The sequence below is a fragment of the Scylla paramamosain genome, chromosome 12, assembly GCF_035594125.1.
Source record: "Scylla paramamosain isolate STU-SP2022 chromosome 12, ASM3559412v1, whole genome shotgun sequence".
Taxonomy (NCBI): Eukaryota; Metazoa; Arthropoda; class Malacostraca; order Decapoda; family Portunidae; genus Scylla; species Scylla paramamosain.
The window spans coordinates 7992475-8001803 of record NC_087162.1 but is presented as its reverse complement, the minus strand read 5'-3'; positions in this window follow the sequence as shown (position 1 = coordinate 8001803).

The following is a 9329-nucleotide window of genomic DNA, read 5'->3' as shown; positions in this document are numbered from 1 at the left end:
TAAAAGGAGAATCTATAAGAAATTCAAGAGTGCAGAAAAATAACGAGACAAACTAGCAAAATCTTTCGTGGCATTCCTTGAAAAACAAACCCAAAGACTGAGAAAGAAAGCAAGGAACAAAGAAAAAGGATAAAGAATGAGAAAAATAAGAATGAAAACTAAATACAGCAGCAACACAGAAAGGAATGAAAATAATGAATGAATGACAAAAATAAAATATTTTATCACAAAAAGAAGCCGAAGAGGAGAAAAAGAAAAAAGAAAAGGTAAAAAAAACATGGAAAAAGAAGAAAGGAAGAAAACAAATGAATAATATAACTATGAACTTTGCTTTTCACTTGTCTCTAACTTTTCCATCACCTGTGCCTGCCTCTCTCACTCTTTCCTTGCCCTCGTGAGTTTCTCTGCCTCTCTGCCACTCTCCCTTGCCTCGTGTGTTTCTCTGTGTGTTCCTCCCTGCCCTCGCGTGTTCCTCCCTGCCTCGTGTGTTCCTCTGTCAGTGTGTTCCTTCCTCCCCTCGTGTGTTCCTCTCTTCCCTCGTGTGTTCCTCTCTCCCATCGTGTGTTCACTGTCTAGTAGTGTCTCACCTCTGTTTCGTGTGCTCCTCCCTGGCTTCGCATGTACCTCTGTCTATATGTTCCTCCCTGCCTTCGTGTGTTCCTCCCAGACCTCTCCTTTGTCCCATCCTCCTCAGCTCCACTCCACGTCTCCACAATAACAAGTGCATCTACCAATTACCGACTCGCTGTCTACAAAAGCCTCTCCCTCAGCAGGCAAGGATAAGAGGTTGATATTTTGACGACGGTCCTTCGCGGTTCAGCAGAAGTCGAGTGGAGTGGGAAGCGAGGGAAGGAAAGGTAAGCATGCGAACTGGGAACTGAGAGAATGAGCTTGTTGTGGGAAGGAATATGTTTTTGGGTGAGGTTATGAGGTTATGATGTTCAGTGCGATGTGATATAAGGTGGGTGCACACACACACACACACACACACACTAACCGTCGTCACATTTCGCTCGCTTTAATCACACAAGTAAACAAACATGAGTATTTTGACACACAATACTGACAATAATGATTCCTTGCATCATAGTGGAGCTTTTAACGAGTGAAAGGAAGAAATACAACTCAACTATTGCTGTTTCTCTTATATGCTTAATTTTCTGTGAATATTTGATCGAAGAAAACTTATACAAGGGTAAACTTTGCTAAAATTCTTTCATTTATTTTTCTGTTTTAAATTGATTCTAAATACAAAAAATTTATACCATCTATATAACTGGGCATACTGATCTAATGTGTCTAGGGATCTTTCATAAGCATGACGCTGCAAGATCAATAAAGTGCTAAACTCGTTATTTTAAAACACTTTGTTCTCCCACCAGGACTATTTTTAAAGGTTACTGATCGTTACTCGGGTTGCTATACGTGTTTCCTCTCCTTGCGATGCAGAATCCTTGTTGAACTATTACTTATGTTACAAAATAGACACTTGCAAAGCCCCAATGACTTCCGCTGGAGCCTGTTCAAGATCAGTATTATGCTAACCCCGTACTTTGAAATACTCTGTTCTCTCATTAGTATTATTCTCAAAGGTTAGATGATTACTCGGTTTATCATACGTGTTCCTTATCCTTACTGATGCAGAATTCTTGTTATTTTTTTTTATGTTCTAATGTTCGTTAACGTTTGAGAATATAACCCAACTCGAAAGTGAAGCGCAGCAGGCCACTCATGCCCGCGAGGCAGAGTGAGAGTCAAAGCAGAGACATGTAACTCGCCACACGATTTCCAGACAACGCGGAAGACAAACACTTCAAGACACCAACACGGATTACTGCAGCACCATCTGAACCGCACTGATAGAGAAACATGTAGCCCTCGTTCTTTATTTCCTCTGTCTTCTCAATGGTCTCTATTTCAAAACAAACGAAAGAGAACAAGCGAAGCTGCAAGAGGAAGATACATTTCAGGTAACGAGGAGGACAAGCACTTCAACACACACCTTATTATTGCTGCACCAACCTGACCAGTACTAATAAAGAAACGTGTAACCCTCCTTATTTATTCACCCTATACTGTTATTGTCTCCATTTTGAATCTCAAGAACAAAGGAAGCTGCAAGGAGCCATCAAGCCAAGATGTGGCAGTCCCTTACGAAAACATACCTAAGATATCGAACAGAATGCAACGAAAGCTAATCGTATAATCCAAGGTGTCATGTAACTCTTAAGCCGAGCAGTGGCGACTAAGCTATACCAGTTAATGTCAATACCTTGATCATTTATTTAGAATTCTAAATAAACACTAAAGTCGGCGTCAAACACACGAAGTCATGAAACACCTAAGACGTTTGTTGTCCTTATAAGGTCTTTCATTGCAGACCTGAAGTTGTAGGTAGTGATTGAGGGGAAAGAAAGTTAAATACATGATGGAAAGTCACGCAATGAGATGTGTGTGTGTGTGTGTGTGTGTGTGTTAGGTTGCTATGCTAGAGAACCGCATAACAACCTGACTGGACGGCACGATGACCAAATGAGCCCGTTAGCGACTCTGGTTGCTTCCCGATGGCCATCAGTGCGACAAATATTTAATACTGTCACTTGACGCGAACCACTTATGAACTAAAGTCAATTACCATTAGCGCAGGTGTGTGTGTGTGTGTGTGTGTGTGTGTGTGTGTGTGTGTGTGTGTGTGTGTGTGTGTGTGTGTCTTATCGAATTTTACGGTATAAATGCAACGATAATTTATACAATAACGTTGTAATGGACTTTTTTTCAGTGTACCCTTTCAACGCACGCACCGTTCCCCGCCTTCAGCAGAAAGGGACCGCAAGTGTTAACATTTTCCCAACCTTGGAAAGAAAACTATTTGTGTTACAAACTTTACCTTGAGCTCGAAGTTAGGAGAGAAAAAAAAACTTCGCTGTACATAAAATACAAGATGGAATACATTTTTTTTCTACAGAATTACTTCATATGTGACTCAAAATTCTCTCTCTCTCTCTCTCTCTCTCTCTCTCTCTCTCTCTCTCTCTCTCTCTCTCTCTCTCTCTCTCTCTCTCTCTTATTACTTCACAAACTTCCATCTATCTTATCCTCCTCATCAGCCTAAACTAAGCATCCATCTCCCTGTACCATCATCAACTCATCAAATCATTACCGTCCCTCGCATCCTCCTCCTCATACTGGTGACCATATTCGTAAACGTTACGTCATCTTACCTCGAAAACTTTCAACAGGGTCTAGTGAACCCTCTCACGCACTGCATCAGAAAAAATAAATAAAAAGGTACAGTTTATTCCTCGTTGTTTTGTCGTAATTTGGCTCGACACGCAGGGACGTAGTATATTATTGTGAACTTCTACAGAAACCGCTTCTTCCATTACATCGGTGGTAAATTGGTACTGTACATTACGAGTGGTGTTAAGAGTAATGGATACACGACCACGTTGAAAAAAGAAAAGCGGTTAGTGCATTTAGAGTTCTCTTATATAGTGTTCCTGATGAGTGATGAAGCTTAAACGTAGCTACCGGCCAAACAAATGTATAAACACACACACACATAGAGAAAAATACATACATACACACACACACACACAAGCACGCACACACACACACACGTACCCACCAACCTATTCACTCAACTATTCACACATGCACACACACACACACACACACATAACATACAAAACTCACACACACACACACACACACACAATAATAATAATAATAATAATAATAATAATTGTAATAATAATAATAATGATAATAAGTTTATTGACCACAAGTTCAAATTTATATAACTAAATACATAGTATTATAAAGAAACATAGTTTAACATATGCATGGCGTGAAAGAACTATTGTGGTCCATCTAATTTAATTAAATTAAAATATTATATATATATATATATATATATATATATATATATATATATATATATATATATATATATATATATATATATATATATATATATATATATATATATATATATATATATATATATATATATATATATTCTAATGAAATACAGGAGTGAACGCCTTTTATAATTTTTTGTATAATTTAATATTTAATACTTTGACCATTAATAAAGCAATTACATTTCCAACTGGATTAAGGAAGGTAATGATAAAAGTTAGAAATAAAAAAATAAATCAACTAAATATTACTCTAATTCTGAAGGACCATAAAAACAAAACATTACTACCCTGTCTAATAATATAATTTTGACCAAATATTGGCAGGAATAGACAATAGTAAAAGTTTAACGATGATAATAATTGTATTAAACTGTAAAAAAATAAACAAATAAACCCTGAATACGCTACATAAAAATAACGTAAAGGAAATATAGCTACAAGAAAAATCAATAAATAAATAAAATAAAAATGGACTCAGAACTCTGACATATTTTTTTATTAACACATTCAAATCAATAAAAAATAAGTACGAACAAAATAAAAGAATTTATTTATAATTTTCACAAACTACCAAACTCCTTATATAACCAAACATCGTGAGAATATTACTCGAATACAGGCAAAATTTCGTGTACAGTTCGTTCTACAGGGAAAGGTGAGTCTTCTGTAACAATCTGTGCCCACGACTCGCAACCAAAGCGACGACGAACGGCCGCCGTCATAGGGCAGGACTGCAGCACCTGTGGCTCAGTCTGCACCGCCCCACACGGATACAGCAGTTGTTCTACCGGTAAGCGCCCAATACCGCGACGGCTCCATCGCTCCGTTTCTATAGCCAGACTGTGCCCACACACTCGAAACTTGCTAAATGATAGCCTGTATAATTCATTTACTGCAGTTCTCTTAGTATATATCTTACGTGTAACCAAATATGGTTTAACCACCTGTAGGCACTGGGGCGAGATATTGCTGTTAACAGGGAGTGGCGGAGGTTTACCTTAGCGATGGCAATATCATCAGTGTCCTGAGAAAGTAAGTTGTTTATCAGCGTACTCACGGGGTTGTCATACTGGATTCATACATTGATGGTGTGAACTAGAAAGTCATCCCGCATGGCTTGCCTTTCTTCCCACATACCACGGAAGAAACGCCCTTTTTGGCAACGTACTAGGGCAGGCAAGGGCACGTAGCCAGGCTCCATGTAGCACATCTCATTACACATTGTCATCCTAACTCTAAGCAATGCTTTGATACCCATAATGTATAGCTTGATAATTGGTCTTCAATCTGAAAACAACCGAGATTCACAACAGAATAAAATACAACTAGTTAATTTTGCATCAAAAATACGTTTCTTTACATAAAACTGGATATCTCTGTTATTATCAACAAAGGATATAAATTTCAACAAATGGCATGTTTTCATCCTTGCGTGTTCAGAGACTGCTGATGATGGATTGCCATCGCAAGAGAAAGGGCTTCCTAAATATGTATACTTGTCACACCACTCTACATTAAAATCATCCAAAATAACAGGCAAACGACTTCGTACAGTACCATTAAGAGCGAAAACTTTTGTCTTATTTGCATTCACGTTCATATCATTGTTAAAACACCAATCCTGAAGCAACCTTAGCTTGGTCAGTATGCCTTCCCTTGTATTGGACAGAAGCACCATATCACCAATTTACATTAATACATGTAACCATTGAAGGATCCCATCCCTGAAACTCCTGCCCTTGATTAAACCTATAAGGTCATTTACCAACAGCACAAAGAGCAGACATGGGGTAGGGGACCCTTGCCTTACACCTATGGTGGCAGTGATGACAGCGGTGCCCAGGACGCTGCGAGTCACAGAATACGTGGCTATTACCCCGCACCGCCAAGATCACTGCGTCCCACCCTAACCCACGCAAAGTCATAAATAACCTTCTCCTTGCAACGCAATCATACGCAAAAGAAAAGTTTACAAATGACAGATAATTAAACGGAGCGCGACTGTGTGTTCCACACAACTCCGTCACTTTTGTCTGTCCGTTTGTTCCCTAAACGGAGTGTACCACAGGTTTAAACAATCATATGTAATCATATACATTATGTAATCATATAATCATACACACACACACACACACACACACACACACACACACACACACACACACACACACACACACACACACACACACACACACACACACACACACACACACACACACACACACACACACACACACTCGCGCACACACACACACACACACACACACACACACACACACACACACACACACACACACACACACACACACTCGCGCACACACACACACACACACACACACACACACACACACACACACACACACGTCCTTTTCCTCCAGTGTTACTATCAGTCCAAAATATATCGATGGTTAAACTACAGCAAATAGACAAACGTTTGTGTACCAAGAGACTGAACGATAGGCAAACACACACTAATTAGCCTCACCGTTATAATAATCATGTGCAATTGTCACAGGTAGTTACGCCATAAAGTTAAGTGAATCCTTTATGTGTAACTGTAATAGAGATAAATATATGGACGTATATTGCTATGGTGGTCTTTTCCTTTCATCGAGATCATTGTAATAGACTGTTTAGAGATGGATATAAAGTAGAGAAAAATATGGCGTTAACTTAATCTTTGCTTACCTACAGAAGTACAGAAGACTGTAGTACGAAAATTAAGCCTTAAAAATTGCAGGTGATAATGAGAAAGACTGACTAGAAGGTGATTAAAGGAGGAAAAGGAGAAGGATGTGTCGTGATGGGGTAGTTCAGGAAAGGCGGGAGAGAAAGGGGATGTGATCAAGAATAACTTTGTATTAAGAATTCCACAAGGACCAAGAACAGCTGTGAGTTTGATAGGTGAAGGTATATCTGTTGGTCAGAATTAGTGTAATTTGCCATACTCACTTGCAGGGTGTTTACCGTTTTCTCTCAATGTTACACACTCTGATCACCTTTGAATTCATCAGCTATCAAGTTTTATAAGAATATCAGCAGATTAAAGGCCCAACGAAAGAATGCACAAGACAGAAATTATTAATTAATTAAACAACTGATTAAAAACAGCGATCCCAAATAAGGACTGAAACTGAGAAGACGAAGTAGAAGAAGAAGAAGAAGGAAACAACAACAACAACAACAACAACAACAACAACAAAACTTTACTGTAGATAGTAGAAGATTTACTTGACCATTGCCTCGACTATTGGCAGTGACCATGCCTACCACCGCCTCCTTTGTCTGAAACATTATGTACATGACACCACTCATTTGAGCAACGAGTACGTGTCCTCTGTTAATCAATGTTTACTTCCCACAGAGGGGAGTGAGGGGACGGCTACCGAGGCACATGAATGGTTGGTGAGGCGCGTGATTGGCTGTTCGGGCGGAGGGAGGGAGGGAAGGAGGCAGGGAAGGAGGGAGGGAGGACGGAGTGTAATGGAGATGTGAAGAATGAACGGGACGGGAATTGGTCACTCGAGAGGCGGAGGAGGTGCAAGACACACGCCACGCCACGCAGGGTGAGATGTGTGTGTGTGTGTGTGTGTGTGTGTGTGTGTGTGTGTGTGTGTGTGTGTGTGTGTGTGTGTGTGTGTGTGTGTATGTGTGTGTGTGTGTGTGTGTGTGTGTGTAGGAGACAGGCTAAGGACTATTAGAAACAAAATCAAATAGCAAAAATAATACAAATTAAAGAAAATCTCGGTTAATCGCCGCTTCCTCAATGTATGAAACATGAGTCAAAAAACAAACTTTTTTTTGCAGCACTAAGAAATATGTTGAGAGGGAGAATTTCATATAGATAAAAGACTACAGTATACTCACCCAATGTGTCTCCTTTCCTGCCCTGATAACAAAGAAGGAGGGAGTGTTGAACCAAAACTTTTAAAATGACACTGAGAAAAGTTCACAGAAGAAAACAAAATATATACTCTAGGAAATGGCAATGAGTCCTCTGGGAAGAATTCATAGGAGGGAAGCAAAATATATACACTAAGAAATCACAATAGTGTCTCTGAAAAGCCAGAAGCGCCTCTCCCTTAGCGGGAGCACAGTAACAAGGGAGGACAGAGGCGGGAAATCAGTTTGTAGTTGGAGAATCCCGTGGGAAAGGAAAGACTCGCTAGATAAACTGAAGGCTATAATGCGAAATGGGAAAGAACTTTGGGCCTCACCTCAGTGGTCTCGAGAGTTGGCAGCCTGTGGTCCCCAATGTTTAATTCCGGACTTGATTAGTAGATTCAGCTGCTGCGTCAGAGATATTGGGATCTGATGAGGAAGCTATATAAGAATCAAAGATAGATCATATCTTTAACTATTGAAACTAAATGATAAGATTTCACAGCCAGCATAATTTATCGAGAAACATTTAACTACATTAGTGACATTATTCATTTAATTTCATCATGTCTGATTATTTTGATAGCACAACAGTGGTAGAGGTAGTACAAGTGAAAGTAGTAGTAGTAGTAGTAGTAGTAGTAGTAGTAGTAGTAGTAGTTATTGTTGTTGTTGTTGTTGTTGCTGTTGTTGTTGCTGTTATTGTAATAGTAATAATAGTAGTATAATCGTTTTTTTTTTGTGACCGTGGTAAAAATAATTTTTTCAGTTAGGTTTCCTCTCTAGATATTACAATTAATGGAACCTTGTCACCAATATTAGTGAGTCTCCATCCCAGCCATCACGTGATCATTTTCTTTTCTGTCATATAACGAGGGCACTGGCCCCGACCAACAAAAGGAGGATGAAAAAGGCCCACTGAGGTGCCAGTCTCTAAAGAAAAAACCCAGAGCGATAATCCAAAGCTGGATGAAAAGTCTCGAAACCTCACTCTAGTAAGAATTCAGGTAAAGGTGACTGTGATGATCCAGTGACCCCGAAGTGTAATATGTACTGAAGCTATTACCTGGTTGCTAGTTCTTTCTTATGAAATGTATATTGGGAACTCACACGCACAGGGCAACTCTGGAACAGTGGTATATTTACGAAGAATTAACGTTCTTGTTGTTGTTGCTGTTCTTGTTTTTCCACAGACATTGATTTATTAAACTGTTTCCATAAGTTATAAACCCAAGTAGCGAGGATGATCGGCTCTCCCGTGAGATGTTGATCTAAAGTTTCATATTCATAACTCCAGAAGGTTCATCCAATTTTCATCCTTCGAAAAGCGTGATGTTTTAGTCATTAGTCACACACTCCCGGCTGACACCCCACGGGACACAACAGACAATATTGCTTGCTAAAATGTCCAAAGGTTTTAAAGCTGCGAGTTTGTTCAAAATACGGGAAAGGCGAAACTGTACCTTGTAAAAAAAAAAATAAATAAAAAAAAAAATATATACATATATATATATATATATA